General features: G+C 52.9%; 1 protein-coding gene and 1 pseudogene across 4 annotated transcripts in view; one reads left to right on the top strand and one right to left on the bottom strand.

Moving 5' to 3' along the window:
- Positions 1-9160, bottom strand: part of COL6A2 (collagen type VI alpha 2 chain) — a 37886-nt gene extending 28726 nt beyond the window's left edge. For 2 of the 3 annotated variants that reach the window (XM_079922296.1, XM_079922298.1), the window contains exon 1: positions 9028-9160. The gene's annotated coding sequence lies outside the window, so the exon portion shown is untranslated. Of the gene's footprint in view, positions 1-5305; positions 5328-9027 lie in introns of those variants that run through there. The other variant, XM_079922297.1, reaches the window with a different exon arrangement.
- LOC307187027 (histone-lysine N-methyltransferase KMT5B-like) lies at positions 3804-4616 on the top strand (annotated as a pseudogene). The gene has a single exon. The product of its transcript is annotated as a histone-lysine N-methyltransferase KMT5B-like (transcript).
- Positions 9161-23273: the final 14113 nt, after the last annotated feature.

The raw sequence follows: 23273 nt of genomic DNA, 5'->3' as shown, positions 1-23273 counted from the left end.
TAAGTAACTAAAAGTCATTGTATTCTTCAGCTCTATTAAATCGTTTTGCATTCTACCTAGGTTTTCTATTTATTGATATTTCTATTTTGTTCATACATTATTTTCTTGACTTTCTCCACATCTTCCTTTAGTTCCTTGAGCATCTTTAAGATGGTTGTGTTAAAGTCTTTGTCTAGTAGATCCACCATCAGGTCTTTTTCAGGGACAGTTTTGGTTGGTTTATATTTTTTCCTTTGAGTGGGCCATACTTTCCTGTTCCTTTGTTTGCCTTTTGATGTTCTGTTAAAAACTGGACATTTGAATCTAAAATGGTAACTCTGGAAATCAGATTCTTGTCCTTCCCTAGGGTTTGCTGTTCTTGATTGTTTGTTTGTTTTCATTATTATTTTTTGTTTTTGATTGTCGTAGGCTGTCTCTGTGCCAAGGTTCAGCCTGAGGAGTAAAGGTAAGGTCTTCTCATTTCCTTCCTGAGCCTGCACTTTCCCCCAGGCATGTGCAGTTCCTGTCTAATTTCCCCTGTATATGCAGTTGCTTTTGAATGTCATAATCTTCAATGTCTGGCTCCCAAAAGGAGAAAAAGAGAAAAATGAATGGGGGAAAAAGGTGCCAGCCCTTTAAATCTCCTGGAAGTCAGTTCAACCAGAGGGGGAGAGGCTTGCAATGAGGAGGAGAAGTGTAGCAACAGTGGAAGGCTCAACAAATTTAAAAAGAAAATAACATAAAATGTATCTTCTCTAATCACAATGGGATGACTTTAGAAGTCAGTAACAGAAGGAAAACTGAAAAATTCACAAAATTGTGGGAATTAAACAACTCACCCTTAAACAACCAATAGAATAGGTCAAAGAAGAATCACAAGGGAAATTAGAAAATACTCAGAGACTGATAAAAATGAAAACAAGACACAGCAAACATATGAAACACAGTGAAAGCAGTATGAAGAAGAAAATTTACAGCTACAAATGTTTACATAAAACAGCAAGAAAGATCTCAAATTAACAACCTAACTTTACGTTTACAACTTAAGGAACTAGAAAAAGAACAAATTAACAGCTAGCAGAAGGAATGAAATAATAAATACTAGAGCAGAGATAAATGAAATAATAGAAAAACAATAGAGAAAAATCAATGAAACCAAAAGTCAATTCTTCAAAAAGATCAACAACACTGACAAATCTTTAGCTAGATGGACTAAGAAAAAAAGAGAATACTCAAATTACTAACATCAGAAATGGAAGTGGGAAATTAGTACTGATTCTACAGAAATAAAAAGAATTATAAGAGAGTACTAGAATCAGTTGTTTGCCAACAAATTAGATAACCTAGATGAAATGGACAAATTCCTAGAAACACAAAACCTACAAAGACAAAACCATGAAGAAATAGAAATTCTGAATAGACCTGTAATTAGTAAGGAGTTTGAATCAGTAATTGAAAATCTCCTTTCAAAGAAAAGCCCTGGACCTGATGGCTTTACTGGTGAATTCTAGGAAGCATTTAAACTAGGAAGCATTAATTCTAGGAAGCATTGAACTAACATCAATACTTGTCAAACTTTTCAAAAAAATTGAAGAGGAGGGAATATCCCCAAACTCATTCTATGAAGTCAGCATTACCCTGATACCAAAGCCAGACAAAGACACTACAAGAAAAGAAAACTACAGACCAATTCCCTTATCAACATGGATACAAAAATCATCAAGAAAATATTAGCAAACAGAATTCAACAGGATGGAAAAAGGATTAAACATCATGACCAACTGGGATTTATTCCTGGAATGCAAAGATGATTCAACATATGAAAATCAATTAATGTAACACACCACATTAACAGAATGAAAGAAAAACCCACATGATCATCTCAACTGATGCAGAAAAATCTTTTGATAAAATTCAATATCCTTTCATGATTAAAGAATTCAACAAACTAGGAATAGATGGAAACTACCTCAGTATAATAAAAGACATTTATAATAATCCCACAACTAACATCATACTCAATTGTGAGAGACTATAGGCTTTTCCTCTAAGGTCAGGAACAAAGCAAAGATGCCCACTTTCACCATTTCTATTCAACATAGTATTGGAAGTCCCAGCCAGAGCAATTAGGCAAGAAAGAGAAATAAAAGGCATTCAAACTGTAAAGGAAGAAGTAAAATTATCTCTGTTCACAGATGATATGATTGTATAGGTAGAAAATCCTGAAGAGTCCACAAAAAGAAACTGTTACAATAAATGAATTCAGCTAAGTAGCAGGAAACAAAGTCAACACACAAAAATCAGTTGCATTTCTATACACTAACAATGAATAACACAAAAAGGAAAATAAGAAAACAATTCCATTTACATTTGCATCAAAAGAATAAAATACTTAGGAATTATTTTTACCAAAGAAGTGAAAGACTCATTAAAAAATATAAAACATTTATAAGAGAAATTAAAGAAGATATAAATAAATGGAAAGATATTCTGTGTTTATAGATTGGAAGAATTAATATTAAGATGTCAATACTATCCCAAGTGATTCACAGATTTAATGCAATCTCCATCGAAATCTCAATAATAACTTTTGCAGAAATGGAAGAAACCACTCTAAAATTCGCAAAGAATCTCAAGAGACCCTGAATAGCATAAACAATTCTAAAAGAGAAGAACAAACTGAGGAACAAACTTCCCGATTTCAAAATTTACTACAAAGCTACACTAATCAAAACAGTATGGCACTGGGATACAGGGACATCTAGACAAATGGAATAGAATAGAGTGCAAAAATAACCCTCACGTATGTAATCAAACAATTTTCAACAAGGCTGTCATGACCAGTCAGTGGGGGAAAAGACAGTCTTTTTCAACAAGTGGTGCCAGAAAACTGGATATCCACATTCTAAAGAATGAAGTTGGACCTTACCTAACACCATACACAAAAATTAACTCAAAACGGATCCATGATTTAAGTGTAAGACCTAAATTTATAAAACTTCTAGAAGAAAACAGAAGGCAAAACTCTTCACAATACTGGATTTGGCAATGATTTCTTGAATATGACACCAAAAGCACAAGCAACTAAAGAAAAAAATAGGCATACTGGATTTCATGAAAATTTTAGAAATTTGTGCATCAAAAGACACTATTCAGCCTGGTCCAGGGCACTCCTTTTCGTGTCCTTCCACCAGTCACGGGCAGGGTCTGAGCGGTTCACTGGGGGCGGAGATGCATCTTTGGGGAGGGCAGTGAGGCTCTGGGGCTGTGAGGGGAGGGCAGCCTGGCACCAGAGGAGGCAGCGAAGCCTCAGAACACGAGGCTTTGGGACCCAGGATGAGGAGTCCCCAGGCCAGCTGCTGCCTTTGGGACCCCAGGGTAGCACAAGAGGCGAGGTTATTGTAATTCAGGATGTGAAGGGCACAGTCGATATGTACCATCTTCTGGAATGTCCACCAAGGAACTCTGAAAATGATGACCTAGCAACCAGTTTGGTTCTTGATCCCTATTTTGGTTTTCAAACACACAAAATGAATACTAGCTTTCAGTCTCTTATAGGAAGGCAAGAAGAACTAAAGGAAGTGATCGAACATTTTAAGAAAGACGAGCACTTGGAGAAAGCCGTCAAATGTCTGACTTTGCAACAACAAAAATGATGCAGGAGGAGCAACTAAGCCCGTGCACCACAACTACTGAGCCTGCACTCTAGAGCCCGTGAGCCACAACTACTGAGCCCACACACCACAACTACTGAAGCCCACATGCCACAATTACTGAGCCTACGCTCTAGAGCCCGTGGGCCACAGCTACTGAGCCCACGTGCCACAACTACTGAAGCCCGCGTGCCTAGAGTCCGTGCTCCACGAAAAGAGAAGCCACCGCAATGAGAAGCCCGCACACCGCAACAAATAGTAGCCCCTGCTCACCGCAACTAGAGAAAGCCCACGCGCAGCAACAAAGACCCAACGCAGCCATAAATAAATAAACAAAATAATTTATAAAAGAAAATGATGCAGGAGAATTTATTCAAGGAACACGTATTTATTTACTTGTGAATGTTTGCAACTGACAGTGGATTTGAAATAATGCCTTGTAACAGATACTCATTAGAACAAAATAGAGCCAAAATAATTGCAACAAAAGAGTGGAAACACAATGACAAAATAGAATTACTGGTGGGTTGTGTGGCTGAGCTTTCAGCAATTGAGGAGAACATCCTACTTGGACCCAGAGAAAACGACTTCAGTGCTGTGTGTTCCAGAAGGAAAAGCCGTGCTCAGCTCACCTTGGTCCTGCTACACTTACAAACCATGACTGCAGACCAAGTGTGGGTTTGTGTCAGTTGGCCAAGACACAGCAAGTGCGAAGGCTCTAAGAACCTGGAGAAGAAATTCTTGTTATTATGGAGATGGGTTTTCTGGGGGCAATAATGAGTTCTGCGAGCGTTACACTTGTGAGAGACGGCAACTGGCGCTTTTAAATCCAGAGTGGGACTGCTTGCCTCTGCTCCTGTTATCAATAGAAAATATGGACTCAGAGAAACAGTAAACCTTTAAATAGGCTTAAAATGTTAGGTGACAGCAGTAAGAATTCAGTCAGTCAGTTCTGACACTGATGCAGATACCACTCAGGAATAAAAACAAGGCAAGGTCGTCATACGTTTGAAAGAAACCTTTCCACGGTGTTAGCGTCTCTGTGATGATGCTGTCAGGTCCCACGAGAAGACAAAGGACGAGGTGGCGTCACACAGGCACACACGTGTTCCACGCCTGGTCAGTCTGTTAGGCTGGATGGTGGACTTGGGGAGTTCATAGCGTCTGGCCTCAAGGCTCCCCACCCCCTTTTTACAACTTGCTTGCCTTTTTCAAAATGAGCTGACGCAATTCACCAAACCACCAGTTTCCAGAATCAGAACTGTGATAGAGGAGCATTCTGAATGTTGCTCTACTATGACGTGTTGTAACAGCCACTCCTCAAAGCAGCAAGAGAGATGAAGAGGAGAAAGAAGTGAGCTTGAAGGTACCAGTGGCGAGTGCAGGTAGAGCCTAATGGAAACTGGAGAAAGACAGAATGAAGAATAAAGAGAAAAGAGAGAAGAAAGCCTAAACAAGCAAAAGAAAACACATCATGTTTGTGGAGCTTTGAAGTCCTGGAATCACTGTGATCGCTACTGTTTTGCATCTGGGTGACACCAGTTTTCTCTAGTTGCCCCTAAAGCAGTAGCCTCTTTAGTCTGACTTGTCTCTGACAGGAATAAAGTTTAGAAGTTTTAACCTGATGGTCCCCACAGCACACCTGCTTTGGCACTATAAACGTCCATACGTACCTCCCAGCACGTAAGTACCGTCTGAGGTCTGATTATTTCGGCTCTTCTCCCTGTGTCTTCAGATGTCTTCAGCCCAACTCTGGGTGCTCCTCTCCACTACAGAAGAGCCCAAAGAAAAGGGAGGGTGTCTCCCACCATGGTGACTGTCACTTCCATGAAGTCTGACTCTACCTGCTGCTGGGGGTCAGAGGCCAGGGCTAACCTCTGCTGTGGAAAAGTGATACTGTGTTCCTATTCCAGTCTTTAACGTCCAAAGTGAACAAAGACAGGCAGTCAGTCTGTCATTTGCCATTGACTGTTGGTTTTAATAATAAATGCAGAACAATACAAAAGAGACACTATCCAGAGAGTCAAAGGGCAGCCTACATAATTGGATCAGATAAGGGATTAATATCCAGAATATATAGAGAACTGAAACTCAACAACCAAAACCCCAGCAACCTGATTCAGAAATGGGCAAAGGGCTTGAACAGACATTTCCCTAAAGGAGTCATACCAATGGCCAATAAGCACATGAAAAAATGCTCAACGTCACTCATCATTAGGGAAATGCAAATCAAAATTACGATGAGCTATCACCTTACACTCATTAGGATGGACAGTATCAGAAAACAAGAAATGTTGGAGAGATAAGGGGAAATTGGAATTGCTGGTGGGAATGTGCAAATGTAGAGCTGTATGGAAAATAGTACGGTGGCCCCTCAAAGAATAAAAGTAGAATTACCATATGATCTACCAGTTCTACTTCTGGGGATATAGAGACTCAAAGGAATTGAAAGTTGGGTCTCAAAGAGATATTTGCACAACAATGTTCATAGCAGTATTACTCAGAATAACTAATATGTGGAAGCAACCCAGGTGTCCATTGACGGACGAATGGAAAAGCATAATGTGGTCCATCCACACAATGGAATATTATTCAGCCTTGAAAAGAAGGAAATTCTGACACATGCTATGACATGGATGAAACTTGAGGACATTATACTGAGTGAAATAAACCACACACAGAAAGACGACTACTGTATGATTCACTTATATGAGGTACTTTGAATATCTCAGAAATCATAGCGACAGAAAGTAGAATGGCGGTTGCCAGGGGCTGGGGGAGGGGGGATGGGGGAGTTAGTGTTTAATGGGACAGAGTTTCAGTTTTACAAGATGAAAAGAGTTCTGGAAATGGACGGTGGTGATGGTATCACAATATGAAGGTACTTAATAGCACTGAACTATACATTTAAAAATGGTTCAGATGGTAGATTTTATGTTATGTGTACTTAACCACAATTTTGAAAAATTAGGGGAAAACATCTCTTACAAAGTAGTAAAAAATGAGCGCCCATTAGGAAGATGGGGAAGATGAGGAAAGTAACAGCAGCACAAATGGTCAGTGATCGAGCTGCACAAAACCCAAGGACATGCAGGCAAACCACCAAGGCACCATCCCTCATCTATGAAACTGGCAAACAGGACAGAAAACCAGACACTGTCCACAGCCAGAGCACCAGGGCCCGTCTCCACTCCTCTGGTGCCTCTGACAACAGGTTTGGAAGCCTTGACACTTTTCAGAACTTTTGACCCAGACTCTGCTCTCCAAGGTGCGGTCCCCCACAGCGGGGATGCCCACCCTCCGTCTGCCCGTCACAGGGTCTAAAGTGGGCCCCCGGAGGCTAACCGCTGGCGGGGCGTGGGGATGCCGGCCTGTTCAGATCTCCGCGGCAGATCTGCACCTGGTCTTTGCAGGGTGTTGCTTTCTGATTTGGCCCAATCCCAGCACATGCTTCAGGGCGGGGACCGGCCCCCCAGGTCCTGTTCAGTGGGCAGCACCCCACGAACCCTGCTTCTTTGCAGGTGTGCCCCACACCAGGGTCCCCCGGCTTTGCACAAATGTTTGAAAGGAGCCACAGGAAGGAGAGACCCACTGGAACACGGGGCTGTGTTTAAAGGAAAAGAATCAAACTATTTGAGTTTTTCTTAAAATAATCACAAGAGCTAGGTTTCCCAGCATTGTAAAGCACTCGTGGCCGCAAACACGGTCTCCCTATACCCTGTGCACCTAGACACCTTGTTCTACAGATGAAAAGCAGCGCCAGAGAGGAGGCTGGGCTTGGCCCACACCCTCTGCTGAGGCCCCGGGAAGACCCCTGGGTCCTGCTCCTCTCCCAGGCACCGGCCCATCCCAGGGAGCTCATCTGACACCTGAGGGGCCTCAGGCGGGCCTGCTGCACAACAGAGCTGCCTGTGCTGGCTGGCGATGCAGAGTCCGCTGGGCGTGGATGTGCCCTGCCCGGTGCAGGGCTGCACTCCACCCGACCAGGTGACCCAGCGGCTGGAGCCTGGCTTTCACCTGGATGTTGCCTTCCCTGTTGTTTCCACTGTGGACATGCCCAACCTGCCCCCAACCTGCCGCGGTCTTCACAGGCCTCCCAGGTCACTTTCATCAGCCCAGGGTGGCAGCTTCCCGGGGGCCAGAGTGGCCCAGTGGCCCACTGAGACCCACGTTCTGCCAAGGGGACACATCTGCGCCCCTTGCATCCAGCCCCTCCAGTTACCTATGCCCCGGGGGCCCAGGCCCTCTCCCCCACCCAGCTCTCCTGCCTCGGAATGGCAGAAGGAAGGCAGACCACTTTCCTCCCTCCTGGGAGCCCCCAGCGCCGTCCAGCCTCCTGGCCCTGGTGAGGCAGACAGGGAATAAACTCCAACGCAAGATGGCCTCCAAGCCAGAACTTCTATACTGGAAACAAAACCCAGGGAAATCTGTGTCCCTCAACCCTCCTTTTTTGGGTGTCCCTCTACAAGTGCAGATCTTTCCCTTGGGGACAGTTGGGTGACCTGGGGGGGTAGGGGCCATCAGCTTTCTCCCTGGGTTCAGGGGACCATTCTCTGGGGCCCCAGGCAGGATGGCAGGCACCCCAGGGCGCCACCCTGCCGTTTTTGGTTGTTGTTACCAGCATCAGCTGATACTCTCAGCGGCTGATCTCCCCACCCCCTCAGTGGGTGCTGGGCCCTGTCCTGGGCTCTGCTGGGCCCGTGAGGAGCCCTGGGTGGGTGTGGGGCCCGACCAGCAGACTTTGTCGGGGGGATGCCGGTGCGCCTCTCCAGCCTCAGAGGAATAGGGGCAGGCTGGGCTCCTAATGACTCCTGGGTAGAGTGGGGTGTGGCCTGTGCTCTCCCCATCCCTGCTCACCCCTGCTTCCGGGTAGCAGAGACCCCCTCTTCCCCTGCAGTCCGAGTGCCCGGGAAGCTGGCCCCTCAGAGTTCATTCTAGGGGCCAGTCCTTCCAGGGGGACGAGGTACATCCGCTCCCTCTCAGACGAGCTGAGGCGGGGGGCCAGCACCCCTGGAGACCCTGTGCTCAGTTCCGTTGGGGGGGGTCCTCTCATGGGAGTGAGCTGGGCTCCTGAACCTCCGGAGATGTCCCCGGGCCCGAGACAGAACCAAGCCGCCCAGGAGCGGCCAAGGGTCTGGCTGCAGATGGGGGACCCGGGCAGGGACGGCAGGCGCCGTGGCCTCAGCACCGCGCCGGGAACCGGGAGACCAGCTCGGCCCCAGGAGAGGCGGGAACAGACGGACGGGCCCCCGCGCGAGGCGCCCCAGGCGCGGACCCGAGGGCGCCGAGCGAGGCCGGCGGTGGAAGTGGGGCCACCGCGGCGGGCGCGTCCCGCGGCGAACGCCAAGTCGCTGCGTCCCGGCGCCGAGACGGACCGCGCTGCCCAGGGCCTTACCTGACCACGCGTCGGGAGCCCTCGCCGGACTCTTCCCGAGCGCAGAGGCTCCGGGTCCAGTCGGTGCGAGACGGCGCCGAGTGGGCAGGGGGAGGGGCCGCTGCTAGGCCCCGCCCCTGCCCCCGCCCCGCCCCGCGCCCACAGAGGCCACCGGGAGGCGCTGCGGCCCCGCGCATGGAGGCGGGGCGGGGCCGACAGGGGACCCGAGGGGCCAGGAGGGGACCGGAGGGGGCAGGGGTGCGGGGAGTCTGGGGACGGGGCGGGAGAGCGGCCCTTCGAGGACAGGACCCCTCCCCGCCCTCGGCCTGCTGCTCCGACTGGACGCCTGCCCACCTCCCTGCCTGCTGCCCGCCCCCGCCCATTTCCCCGCGACCAGCGGCGTCTACTCCGGGGCCTGGGGCGCCTCGGACTCCCCAATCACTCGCCCCTTGAGGGAGCAGCCCTGGGAGGCCGCAGGGTCCTCCCGCCCGGCGTCCCCTCCCCACGTCCCCCTTGCTCAGGACCAGCGAGCTGGGGTCTTCTTCCTCGTGCAGGGACACGCAGCAATGTGACCCACTGATCACAACGTGTGTCCAGTTGTGGGGTCCCTGCCCCTCAGGGGTGAAAGGCCGGCCGGGGAGGGGCAAGGGCAGCCAGGACAGTGGGAGCCTCAGGCGCTCTGGGTGGGGAGCGAGGGCCTAGTAGTGCTGGCTGGGCCCCGGTTTCCTTGCAAGAACCCACAGGTGCTCTTGGGGCTGGGCCCTGGGGCCACTGTGATGGCCCTACCTGAGCCGAGTCTGGAAAAGGGTGAGAAGGGTCCTTGTCAGGGCTGTGGTGGGGTTCGCCACTCCCCCACCCACCCTGGAGCGGCAGCCCCCCAGGACCAGTGCTCCTCCTTCAGGGAGGGTGCAGGCGGGGCTGGGGGTGAGGTCCCTGGGCTCTGGGATAGGGCGTGCCACCGCCACCCTTGAAGGGGGCCCAGGCAGCAGGGGATGTGGCTCCAGCCCCCGATGAGCAGCTTTGCACATCTCTGACTCAGCCCCTCCGCCCAAGAGGAGAGAGACCCCAGAGCTTCTCGGTCACCTGTGTGTGCCCAGGAGGACTTCCCCACTGCGTGCAGCCCCGCTGGTCTTCCTGGCCACCTCTTTCCGACTGTGCCCGGATTCTGGTGCAGCTGGCTCCCCTCTCCTGTTGGGACAGTCCGGTGGCCGAGGCCAGGGGTCTCTGTGTCCTCAGTGAGCCCAGCAGTAGTGACTTGAAGCAGAAGGGGAGGCACATGCAGCCCCTGCAGCCTCGAGACAGGACGGCCCTGCTCTGCCACCTGAAGGGCTTGCCAGTTACTCCTCGGCTCCAGCATGTGGCCTTCCACCTGCTGCCCCTCCCGGAGGCCCTCAGGCTGGACGCACATCAGTGCCACTCCACCACTCACTGCCCACCCGTCCCTTGGCCGCACCAGTCACTGTCTCCTCCCCAGGGGCCTTTCCCGTGTGGATGGGCGCCAGAGCCAGGGGGCACTGAGGTGGGGGTGTGGCTATGTGAGTGTGTGTATCTGTGTATGAGTGTGTGGGTGGATGTACAGTGTGTGTGCTGTGTGTCTGTGTGCAAGTGTGTTGAGTGTGGCAGCTGCGTGGTGGCCAGGAACACGAGCCCAGGTTCCCTGTTCCTGGGGTGCTGCCGCCTAGGCCCCTGCATGATGCTGCCCTGCTGGGTCCACCTGTGCTCTCTGGGGCAACACTTCACATGGGGGCTGCTCCCAGGGCTATGAACACAGGCCCATTCCTGCAAGACCCAAATCCTTTAAGGGGCTAAGCTGGCTCCAGGTGTCCCTGTCAACATGGCTGGGACGGTCTAGGAGCTGCTCTGTGGGCGGCCACTCGCCCTCCCCAGCGCCCCCCCCCGTGTCCTCCCAGGGGTCTCACCTCTGGTCCGAGGGCTCCCCCATCGTCCCCAGCCTCCTCTCCTGGATCCTTTGCAGCCATTGCCCCAGTAAATTCCTAGTCACATCCCGCCTGCCTTGGTGCCTCCTTCTCGGAAGGCCCCAGTGGACACAGGAGTGCAGGGGGCATTGGTGCTGCCTCTCCCAGCACTGGGGACCCCGTCCCGGTTGGTGTGTGGGGGGGCAGGGAGTTCTTGGCACAAGGTGGAGGCCCAGTTGCCAGATTCCACCAGGGGTGACCTGGGAAAATGTCCTGTTACAAGGAGCACCCCGCAGGTATGACGACTCAGGAGTCTGAAGCGGTCGGAGGTCTACCTGGCTAGTGCTGAGTTGCACTGATGGCCCTGCAGGGGGTAACGGGAGACTGAGGCAGTCAGCCAACGGTTAAGGGCACAGAGTGAGCACCAGGGTCTCTTTGTCCTAAAAAGAGATCCCACCTCCTTCGGGGGAAGAACCGAGGGCTGAGCAGCGGCTGAGAATGATGGGAGCACCCGGCTCCAGGCGCGGTGACCGCTCGGCCGTCGCTGGGCTGTGGCGGCCAGGCCCCGGCCGAGTAAACCCGAGACCCTGAACCTGGGTGGGGACGTCCGGGTGGAAGCCCTGAGATGAGGCTCTGCAGACCCCTGAGCCCTCAGAGCTTGCGGGGCCCCCCTCTTCCCTGGTAGAGCCAGCACTTCACTGTGCTGGGAGTTGCTGCAGGGGCCTCCCTGCTGCAAGGCAACAGATGCCCCCCTCGGAGGCCACCCCAGTCCACCTCCTGGCTGCCAGGCCAATGGCTGGGAGAGAGTCCAGTGGGCCGGGTCAGAAGGACGGAGGTCGTATGTCAGAGGAGCTGCGGGAGAGCCGGCCCACCTGCCGGCGCCGGGCAGGAGCCCTGGGGTTGGACTTGAGGGTCCTTGACCCAGAGGCCAGAACAGAAGACTGTGAAAGCAGGAATTCTCACCTTGGAGGCGCTTACTCGGAACTTGGGATTTAAGCTCCTGGCACGTCTTCAGGTCACCGGGCACACTCAATTCTGGGATGACTCGCAGAGGCCTGGAGAAAGTTCTGGCCCACAGTGAGCAGAATAGAAGTGCTGAAGCTGCCCTGGTAGATGGCGGAGGAAGGAACGAAGAGGCCGAGGCCAGGGCCCAGTGAAGGGGCGGGGTCCCGACTCTGTTCCCAGACTTCACGAAGTTCCCATCGGAGCCACTGACTGCAGAGGTGGCCGGGCGGCCACGAGGAAGGACCAGGCCACGCCTTGGCCAGTTTTTACTGTGAGGCTCCCCGACACTCCCAAGGACCTACAGCAGTTACGTGGGTGGCCCGAATGCTCTGGTAGGGAACTCTCAAGACGTTCTGAGGATGATGGACACAGAATCTGAGGGGACACTGGACATCTGGAGACCCACAATGTCACCATGGCCTCCCTGTTGGAGGGGGCGTTTACCAGGCCGGGTAATAAAAGAATTCTGGCCAAAGTGTTGGTCAGACCACTCAGTGGTCATTTTCCTTGTCCCCAGGTGTGCAGCTGGCCCCTGGAGTAACTGCACGTTGGGCTCCCTGCCAGTGTGGTCACAGACCGCCCAGCAGGGAAGCCCAAGGGGAAGCTTGGACATGGCCCCCTCGTGCCCCAGAAGGTAAACCACAAACTACGTGTTGTCCTGGAGGTCACGACCTGGAGGATGCAGGCGCAGTGGGCTGTTGGTCTCTGTGGTGACAAGGGCTGTGGAGACTGGCTGGTCCTGGAGAGTGTAGACCCCCGAGGCTTAACCAGGGAGCAGCCCAGCTGCACCTGCTGCGCCAGGTGTGACGTCCTCGTGACACCCTTGTCGCAGGTTAGTAAGGCCGTGGATCAGTGATGATGTCCTTTTCCATCCCAGTTAGAAAAAGATGGTCAGAAACAGTTTGCGGTCAGTGGGAGGGGTCATAGTGCTCATTTATGGTTTGGCCTCAGGGCTGCGCCTACTCTCCCCTCTGTCCCAACACAGTCAAGGAGACTGGGCCCTTGGACGTCCCCCAGGACAGGACACAGGCCCGTCGCAGTGAGGACATCAGGCACTGGGCAGGACGAGCCAGGAGGCTGTGAGCAGAGGGCCTTAGGACACGTGTGCCCCAGATGTGGGAGGGGAGCCCTGTGAAATGCAGAGAGCTGCGCCTCAGGCAGGTTGCAGGGCCGGGGGTCGGGGGTGAGCCAGGATGTCCCCCCAAAGTGAGAGACGAGTTGCTGCGCCTGGCGTCCCCTTTCTAGGAAGAAGCACAGGCCTGGCAGGCGCACCTTCCACTCTTAGGAATATCGCCCCGCCCCGTGTCTCCGGTGACTCGGGCGGGGAGCAGGTGTGTCCGCGCAGCAGGCCGGGTGGGTGCAGGCGGCCCTGTGCTCGGAGCCCTGGCGTCAGAGGTGTTGGTGGGAAGCGCCCTGCGGGCTTTGGGCAGTCCCTGGGCCCCGGAGCGAGGCCGTGTGTCTGTGGATGACCCTCACCTGTAGAGACGCTTCCCAACTCCCGATCACCGGGATCACCCGGGACACCAGACTCCGGGGGAGGCTGGGCACTTTGCGGCCTTGCTGGGAGCCTGCGTCCCCACCCTGTCCTCCTTGGGGGCCATCAGCACCCGCCGTGCTCGCAGCTCTGTCTGCCTATCCAGGCGGTCACGACAGCATCGGTCACTCGACGGCTTCCCACTTCCTGCCGGGCGCTGCACGCACGCGGCTCATGGTACCGGCTGCCCGGCACTCTCGGCTGCAGAGGGCGCAGGTAACCTTCCCGGGAAGAGAACCTCAGCCTGGGAGGCGAGGCCGGCCTCCTGCGCCTTTGTGCCTGCAGGGCAGGGCCCGGCTTCAGCGCGGGGAGGGGGCTGCTGAGCCGGTAAATCCTGAGCCTCAGAGGCAGGCTTTGCAGGGCCCGATACTCCATGGAGGTTCGTGGGGACCAAGACCCTGAGAGTTGCCCTCTGCGTCCAGCCCATCTCGGCTGGGGGTCTGCGAGGTGTCCGACGCAGTGAAAGCAGACACCCCGCGTTCCCCTGAAAACCACCAGCGCCTCCTGCTGTGGCTGTATTTAGAGAGTTCTGGAGGCGTCACTTAGCCTTTATGGTCCCTTGGGCCTGAGGAGCCTTCCCCTTGCTCCTGCACGGCTGTTCCCCCAGGATTCTGAGGTGCAGAAGGTTACGGAGGGGAACCCGGGTCAGCCCCATCTCAGCCAGGTGTCCTGAGTCCAGCGGCCCTGGCAGCTCTGGCCCCGGGCTGCTGTCTGCACTGCCACACTGCCCGATCCGGGCAGCATCCCGTGAGGGACCTGGCTGAGGTCCGAGGCTGGGGGCTCATGGCCCTGAGGGGTGTCCGGGAGGAAGCCAGGTGCCAGGGTCACTCCTGTCTGTGGGAAGAGTGCGGGGGTGAGCAGCACAGATGCGCTTTGAGGCCTGGGGGACCAGCGATTCCTGAAGATGTGAGTGTGCCCTTAGTGAGGGAAGGAGCTGCCCTTGGCTGTGGGCCCTGCCGGCCCCACCTGAGGGATTAAGAAGTGCCGTTTCTGGGGCTTCCCTGGTGGCGCCGTGGTTGAGAATCTGCCTGCCAGTGCAGGGGACACGGGTTCGAGCCCCGGTCCGGGAAGATCCCACGTGCCGCGGGGCAACTAATCCCGTGCGTCACAACTACTGAGCCTGTGCTCTAGAGCCCGTGAGCCACAACTCCTGAGCCCACAAGCCACAACTACTGAAGCCCACGCGCCTAGAGCCCGTGCTCCGCAACAAGAGAAGCCACTGCAACGAGAAGCCCGCACACCACAACACGGCTCCCGCAACTAGAGAAAGCCCGTGTGCAGCAACGAAGACCCAGCGCAGCCAAAAATAATAAATAAATTTTTTTAAAAAAGAAGTGTCATTTCCTCCTCTGCCCACATGTTCTTAGGCCGCGGGAGGCCTTAAGTGGTTCCATGTGGACAAGCCCTCCATGGCTTTCTCATGCTCAGTGGCTCTTGTGGGACTATTCTGGGGGGCGGGGCGGGGCTTTCACAGCCTCAGAAATGCATTTAGAAGAAGACTGTGGACTCACATTTTCCTTTCCTCACCCATGGGGCCGACAGAGTAACTCCACTGTCCGCTTTCCAGACTCAGAAATGACAAAACCCGCCATTAGCGGGCGATGCCAGGAGTCAGTGTGTCACAGTGTGTGTTCCAAGTTGGTGGGAGGGCGACACCTTTTACGGTTTTAAGCCAAAGCTACCTCACTGGTCTGGATAAACTTAGTGGGTGTTGGGCAGCAGAGTGCTTGTATTCATGACAACCTAGGGCGCTGTGACAACTTGGCATGGACCACCATTCACATCTCCAGTGCGAGCCAGGACAGTGGGGGACCCCGGCAAGGGGCCTGCCTGGGGCCAGGACACCGGGTGGCAGGAAGGTTGGGGGACACGTGCTGTTGGGCAAGAGCTGCCCCCTTGATGGAAAGAGGCTGTGAGTGCATGGTGGCCTCCGTCCAGCCATGCGACGCTCCTGAGGGTCCTTACTTCCCCTGCACGTCTGGTCATTTCTTGGGAAGTGAAGCCAGCCTGAAGATAGCAGCTCCCCAAGGTGGCATCCACAGAGCTTCCTTCATACACCTGATCTAATGGATCCTGTGTCACGAGAGCCTCACAGACAAGAGATAGATGCTCACAGGGAGGACAGGTGGGGGAAGAAAACCTGAGAAGGTGGCGTGGCCTTCCTGTGCCAGCAGAGACTGAGTTGCACGACATTCTGGGGGCCCTTTCAGTTCAGCACCACACGGCTGGTCAAGAGGAGGCATAAATATTCTGAGGCATTTTGTAAACGAATTCTATTTGCTTTAGAGGTACCCAGAGGTGACGGAGGGGAAAACCCACCACCACTGGTGGGATGAGAAGTTCAAGACCCAGCCTTTGGTTTACAGTGTTTCACTGTGATACACCTGGGAGTGGTGCGCTTTGTACTTGCCCTGTTTGGCTTATGTAGACTTCCTTTTAGAGTCTGCAGTATATATCTTTATTCAGTTTTAGAAAATTCTTGGCTGTTAGCTCTTCAAATATAGCCTCTGCTTCATTCTGTCTTTATTCTCTATCTGGGCCTAAAATCTTACATATGTTAGACATTTTCATCACGTTCCATTTATCTCTTATGTTCTTTTCTGTATTTTCTATCTGTTTTTAATTTGTCCTTCAGTCTTGACCATTTTCTACTGACCAATTTTCCAACGAATTTATCCTCTCTTCTGCCGTGTCTAATCTGTTGTTAATTCCATCCATTGAGTTCTTACTATTAATCACTGTATTTTTAATTTTTAGAATTTCCATTTAATCTTCCATTTCTAGATTACAGTTCTCTATCTTACCTTCCATTTTCTGGAGATATGAACCACATTTATTTTAAAGTTCATGTATGATAACTCCAAAACCAGGTCCACTTGTGAATCTTTTTCTCTTGTTGGTTTTTTTCCCATAGAGTCATATAGTCCTGTCTCTTGACTAACCTGATGATTTTTTATTAAATGCTGGACATAATCAGTGAAAGACTGTAGAGGTTCTTCTTAATGTTATCTTCCTTTTTATAGGATTTAATTTTATTTTGGTGGGCAGTTAGTTCAGGCCTGGATTCCTTTCTCCAGTCAGGGATTGATATAATTCAAATCTAGGTTTATGCCTTTGTGAAGACTGGTAAATTACCAGTTCTTCATTACTTTTAGAGCATAACTTTCTAAGTGACCCAGTTGAGAACCTGGCGTATTTACCAAGGCTTCCATTTCTTTGAAGGTCCAGAATTCTAGGTGTTGAACTGAGAGAATAGCAAAGGCCATGCATAGCTTAAAAAAAAAACAGAATTATTGAGGTATATTTTGCGTAACACAAAATTCATCCTATTCAGGTATGCAGTCCAGTAATTTTCAGTAAGTCTGCCGAGTGGTGCAATCATCGTCACAAATCAGTTTTAGAACTTTTTCATCATCCCAGTAAGAGCCCCCATGCCCATTTAGGGTTAGCCCCCTTTCCATTGCTCAGCCCCAAGAAACCGCTAGTCTACTCTTCTCTATATATTTCCTTTTCTGGATGTTTCATGCAAGTGGAATCATATAATATGTGGGCTCTTGTGTCTGGCTTCTTTCACTTGGCATCATGTTTTTGAGGTTCACTAATGTCATAGCATGTTTCAGTAGTTTATTCTTACCAAAGCACAGTCGTTTTTCTTGAATAAAATCTTCAGGTTGTTGTAATCCTTTGGTTAATCTCCAGAGCTCAGAAAAAGTTAATTTAGATGATTTTGCTAGTGATTTCGTTGCTTTTAAGAAGGAGCAGATTCACAGAGGTCCTCACTCCACCATTCCTGAGGTCCTGCCTTTTACTTTTGTATATTGGTTCTGTGCCTCGCCAAATTCACTTATTGGTTCTTGCAGCTTCTTCTGGGTAGATTCTGTAGAATTTTCTAAGTACACAATCATATCACCTGTGAATACACCGTTTTACTTCTTTCCAATCTAGATTTCTTTTATTTCCTTTTCTCACCTTTATGCACTATTTAGACCTCCAGTATGATGTCACGTAGCAGGAGTGAGAGTGAACACCTGTTACTCTGTCCCCGAATTTAGAGAGGAAGTCTCCTGTTTTCATGTTAAATACAATATTAGCTGTGGGGTAATTTTGGTTTTTTTGTTGATGATGTTCTTTATTAGGTTGAGAAAGTTACCTTCAATTCCTAGTTTTCTCACAGTATTTTCATAAACAGGTGTTGTATTTTGCCAAATATATTTTCTGCATTTATTGAGGAGGTCAAATGGGTCCATCATCTTTATTCTGTTAATATGGTGAGTTATATTGTTTGATTTTTAAAAATTTTCAACTAAAATTGCATTTTGGGGATAAACCCACTTGGTAATGGTATGTTATCTTTTTTCTAAATTTGTAGGTTCAACTTACTAATGTTTCCTTAAGGAGTTTTGTGTCTATATTCATGAGAGATGTTGGTCTGTGCTTTTCTTTTAATATCTCTGTCTGGTTTGGGTATCAGGGTAATACTGGCCTCATAAAATGAGTTGTGAAGTGTTCCCTTTTCCTCCATATTTTGGAAGAGTTTATACAGGATTGGTGTTACTTCTTTCTTAAATGTTTGATAGGATCCTCCAGTGATGCCCTCTGGGATAACGAATTTATTTTCCTTAATAAATGTCAGACTATTTCTTCTTGAGTTAGTTTAGAAAAATTTGTGTCTATCAATGAATTTGTTTATTTCATGTAAGTTGTCTAAATTTATTGTTATAAAGATGGTCGTTACATTTCTTTTCTTCTTTCCTTTTTTCATTTTTTTGAAAATGAAGTGGAGAGAGAAGAATTCTCTACATTAGTGTTTAAGAACCAGGGATAAAACAAATCTGAAATCTGTAAGTCCAGGGTCTTCCGAGTGTGATTCCTATTGTGTTGACAGTTCGGTGAGGACTTTGCTTATGCTTCTCTCTTATCATTGCATTTCTTTATTGTTCCTTATTGTCTGTCTAGTGTCTGTTGGATCTATAGCTATGTTTTCTCTTTCATTCCTGATATTAATAATCTGTGACATCTCTCCTTTTAAAAATTAGTATGTGTGGAGTTTTATCAAATTTATTGATCTTTCCAAGCAATCAGCTTTCTGTTCTGTTGACTTTATCTTTCATTTGTCTGTTTCCTACTTCAGTGTTTCTACTTCAGTGACTTCCCTGTGTGGCTGGGCCTGTCTCTCTATCTGAGATGATGAACAGTCCCGTTCAGGTCAGTCCATCTGGGAGATCAGTGCCTCTGGCTGGTCCATGATGACAGTGGTCAGGATCATGGGCCAAGGCACACAAGTGACCAGTCGCAAAGGGCACGACTCCAGAGTCCCACCTGTGCCCTGTGATGCTGGCCAGGCCTCGGAGTCACCCGACCTGTGGCTTCTCCTCCGTCAAAGGGATCTTCCTAGCACTTGTGTCGACAAGCTGTCCCGTGGAAGTGACTCTGCAGGGTGCCAGGGTCAGGACAGCGTTGGTTTGTGACTTGGCCCCTCTGGCATCTTCCCCTGCTCACCTGGCAGGTGTTAGCACCACTGGGTGGACATATGTGCTGTCTGGCATGATCATGTGAAAGCCGTCCAGCTGAACCCAGGAAGCACAACTGAGTGCCCCATATGGAAAGGAGGAGAAAAGCCAAAACTGCTTTTAACAACACCCGGCATCCATCCTGACGAGCCCTATTCTCACAGTTTTAGAGATGCACACTCACGCTTGGCAGTGAGACTGCATGTGCTCCCGTGTGTTCCCTATTTTCCCACTGGCATGGTGACCGGTTCCTGCCTGGGCTCACCCCTGCTCTTCCCACTGTGCCTTTACCGCGTCGGGCGTGAGGGGTCAGCACCTTATCTGGTTGGCAGCCCCCTCCATGGTGCCCACCCGCTCCCCACTCCTCCCGAACGGCTGTGGCCTGGCCACCCCGGATGGCGAGAGTTTGCAGATGCAGACTGCTGGCAGCACGGGAGCCGTGGTTAGAGGTGAGGGCACACCACAGAGCTTGGGACAGGGCCCTGGGTCCTCTCCCACAGCTGGATTGCAAGGCCTGGGGCCACAGCTGACCTGGGGTGATTTAGACCCAGAGGCCGGAAACTGACTCTCAAAGTCAGGCTGCTACTGCTGAGATGCCTGTGGCCTAACACGGGGACGGGCCAGGAGGCGGAAGGGGCCCTGAGCACAGGGTGCAGGCCAAGCATCATAAATAAAGCTCCCCTGCTTGGAAGGGACCTCAGGGGCCCCCTGGAGGGACACCCATTTCATGCCCCCCCCCCCAGGATTCAGGGACTTCTGTGTCCTCACCAGCACCCCACTTGTACTGCGAGGTCCCTGTGATCGGAAAGGGTGACTGTGGTACCAGAGCCGGCCTGGGGCCCTGCCGGCTTTCCTTGGGACAAGCGTCTCCTGACGTCTGCAGACCCCTCGGCTGGTGTGTGCCCCTCCGGGGCCATGTGGCCCCGCCTCTCCCCGTGGGCCGAAGCTGGGAGGGGCCAGCAACCTCAGCCACGAGGAGGGTCTCTTCCCTTTGATGGGACCGCCTTCTGGCAGGAAGAAAATTCAAAATTGTCTGACAAATCAAACCTTAAACAGAACCAGCTTGTCTGAGGATTAACAGCCTTGAGACGCGGAATTCCTGCAGACCTACATGGAGGGGGTGAGAGGCTCTGTGGGCGGCGACTGGAACGGATTTGAGAGCTGGAAGGGACTTCAAGAGAGTCCTGATTCCAGGGCTCAGGATAATCGCGGGTGTGGGATTTTCTGAAATGCCCCAAGAGCCCTATCCATTTCCCCTCAGATCAAGGGCTCCCAGGGTCGGGAGGGGCCCAGGCTGCTGCTGCCACCGCCCTGCCCTGAACGGCCCGGGGGGGACATCCAGCCCCACTGAACAGGCCCGTCCTGGTCACGAGGACGAGGCTGAGGGAGGCCAGCAACATGTCCCCCCCCACCCCTCCCTCCAGTCAGTTATTCCACACACTTAGACCCTGGGCGTGGGGACACGGCGGCAGGTGTGGGAGGGGTGCTGGGGTCACTGCTTCCACCTGGGGGGCCTGGATTCCGCCCCTCCTGAGGGCAGGCCCTCGTCCACCCAGGAAACTGACGGGGAAGCAGCCCGGCCACCCTCGGACACCTTTCCAAGCTCAGGTCCAGCTGCTGAGTGTCTGGCTGGGTTGCGTACTCCTCTGGCTGTGGCCCAGCTACCCCGCCCGTCCTGCAGGGGCCTGTGCCCATCACCACGTCTGTGCCTGGCCGGTGGAGAAGCCCCACCCCGGCCAGCTCTTCCTGGAGCCCCCTTCCACCAGCTCTGAGACCCCCTTACGTGGTTACCCGGGCCACTCCACCCTATCCCAGGTCCCTGGCAGCCTGTCCTCTCACTTGGCCTGTGTTTGGTGACCTGGCCTCGCCATTCTGAGTGGCCTTCCTGGAGGAGGTTCTGGTCCTCTCTGTCCTGCCAGATGCCAGGTCCCCCCGAGCCCTCTCTCCCCACTGGTCCAAGTGGCTGCCTGGTAGCCAGGAGTCTCAGGCTCGGCACCAGGCGGCACAGGGCCCCAAAGCGAGAGCCCCCAGTGCCCTGCCCAGCTCTGCCGTCGAGGCCTGGCCCACAGGGTGGGTCAGGGCTGGGGTGGGGGTCTCTGGGACCCAAGAACAAAGTCTCCTGGGCCAGTGGTCAGAGGGAGAGAGGGGCAGGCAGCTGCTGGTGGCCCTGGAGGGCCCAGCGGTGCCCGGAGGACGCAGCGGTGGGTCCTAAGTGAGTGGGTGAGGGACCAGGTCACTCCCTACAGGAGGAGGGACAGCAGCTTGGCCCTGCCTGCTCACTCCAGGACTGACCTTGGCCTCCTAGGGGCCCTGCCATGGTGGCCCAGCCTTCAGCACGGTGGTTGGAGCCATGGCTGGTGCAGGGCAAGTGGTTGCCGGGGTGGGTGGCCAGGCTTGTGGATCCAGAAAGCCAGTCCTGACACAAAGCCCCTGAGGTCCCCTCCTCTCCGCCTGGCCTCATGGGCGCCCTCCTGGGCCTGGGCTCGTGCACAGCCCGTGCTGGATGCTCCCGGTCAGCCTCTCTGGGCCGCGTGGTTGCAGCATGGCGGAGGGATGGCTCCCCGCTGGACCTCGGGATCTGGGCACTGAATGGTGGGCGGGGTCTCCAGAGTCCGCCTCAGTGCCCGAGCCCTCTGACCATCAGCCACACACGGCGCTGACGGAGAGCCAGGCTCCTGGAGCCCCACCTTGTCTGCCGCGCAGCCAGAGGCCAGGCGTTGGCTCCGCGTTGCCTCAGTCTCCCCGCCGGTAAAAAGGGCGGGCACGTCCTGTGAGGAGGTCAGTGAGACACAGCCCTGGCTTTCAGCTGAGGTTCTCCAGTCCCCACGTGAGGGCGCTCCGCCCGAGAACAAGGGAACGGCCCACGAAGGCGAGGACGTTGCCACCCCTTGTGCCGCCAGCGGAGATTCCATCAAGCAGTCGGTCCTGAGCGCTGGTCAGGTTAGATCCGCCTGCCCTCGAGCTCGGGGTGCCCTGCCCACCCGGCCCTCTTGGGTGGGATGCTGAGAGAGGGAGTGCCAGGAATCTGGGCGCCAGAGACGTGGTGACTGGCCAGCAGGGATGCTGAGGCAGGGCCCCTCCCCCTCCTGCCCGCTCTGGGCCCACCTCTCAGTCCCTAGGGTTGGGGACCAGGGAAGCGTCACACTGCTGGGGAGAGACACAGCCACAGCCCTCCCCCGGGCCAGACGACTTGGCCACGGCAGCTCCTGTTACAACGCGCTTTCCAGAACCTGGGCCGCTGAGCCCTATTAGTCACTCCAAAAGAACGTTCTGAAGGTAGTTGGGTCCAGGTGAATGTGTCACAGCAAATTTATCAGGAGGGAATTCGGGTTGTCTGTGAGTAACTGTGGAAACAGCCAAACACCCACATTTTCTGCAGAACCAGCCCGTGTCTGGTACCCGGTGGAGATGAAATCATTTGGCCGATGTCTCTGTGTCTCTTCCTCCGTCCCGCTGTCCCAGAGAAGGCACTCTACGCCCCATGAGGTTTTGGGGGGCCGTGTGGTGGCTGTCTTGGCCTTGCTGCCCAGGAGACCTGCCCTTCCTGGCGTCCAGCTTGGAGGCCAGCTCTGTCCCGTGGCACAGGATCCTGAGATGGCCCCTGGGCCAGGCCTGAGTGCCACGGCACGTTTGCAGCGTAGCTGAGGTTGCCAGTCAGCCGATCTTAGGATGGGGGACCATGCGGGGGGCCTGACCCGTCCACACAGCCCTTACAGAGCTGAGTTCTCTCTGGGTGGAGTTGGGGGGATTTGGCGTGAGGGAGGTGAGGGCTCTCTGTTGCAGAGATGGAGTGACCTCGTGGCAGGACCTGAGGGCAGCCCCAGCTGACAGTGGCCAGAAGACTGAGTCCTACGGCCAGAGAGAACTGAACACAGCCAGTGACCCGAATGACGCGGAAGAGGGTCCTCAGAGCCCCCAATCTCACCCTAGCTCATCTGTCCTGGCTGTCAGCGTGTGAGGACAAGCTGGCCTCGTGGGCTTCTCACCCAGAGACAGTGGGCTAAGCGTGTGCGTTTAAGCTGCAGTTTGTAGAAAACTACTACGCTCCCGGGGGCTCCCTTCTGCTAAGTCCTCGCAAGGCTGGCAGCCTCTCTGCACCTGCCCTGCAGGTTTAGCTGCTGTTTTCTGATGCCACTGGACTCAAGGGCTGGCATCGCCTGGCACCCACTGAATGTGCTCTAGACTCCCAGAGAGAAGCTCACGTTCCAAAGAAGACATACAGACGCCAACAGGTACAAGAAAGGTGCCCAACACCGCTGATCATAGGGCAATGCACGTCAAAGCCACAGCGAGGTACCACCT

Source organism: Stenella coeruleoalba (assembly GCF_951394435.1).
Source record: "Stenella coeruleoalba genome assembly, chromosome: 5".
NCBI classification, from domain to species: Eukaryota; Metazoa; Chordata; class Mammalia; order Artiodactyla; family Delphinidae; genus Stenella; species Stenella coeruleoalba.
The sequence above is the reverse complement of the archived record's forward strand: the minus strand, read 5'-3'. Positions and strand labels throughout refer to the sequence as shown.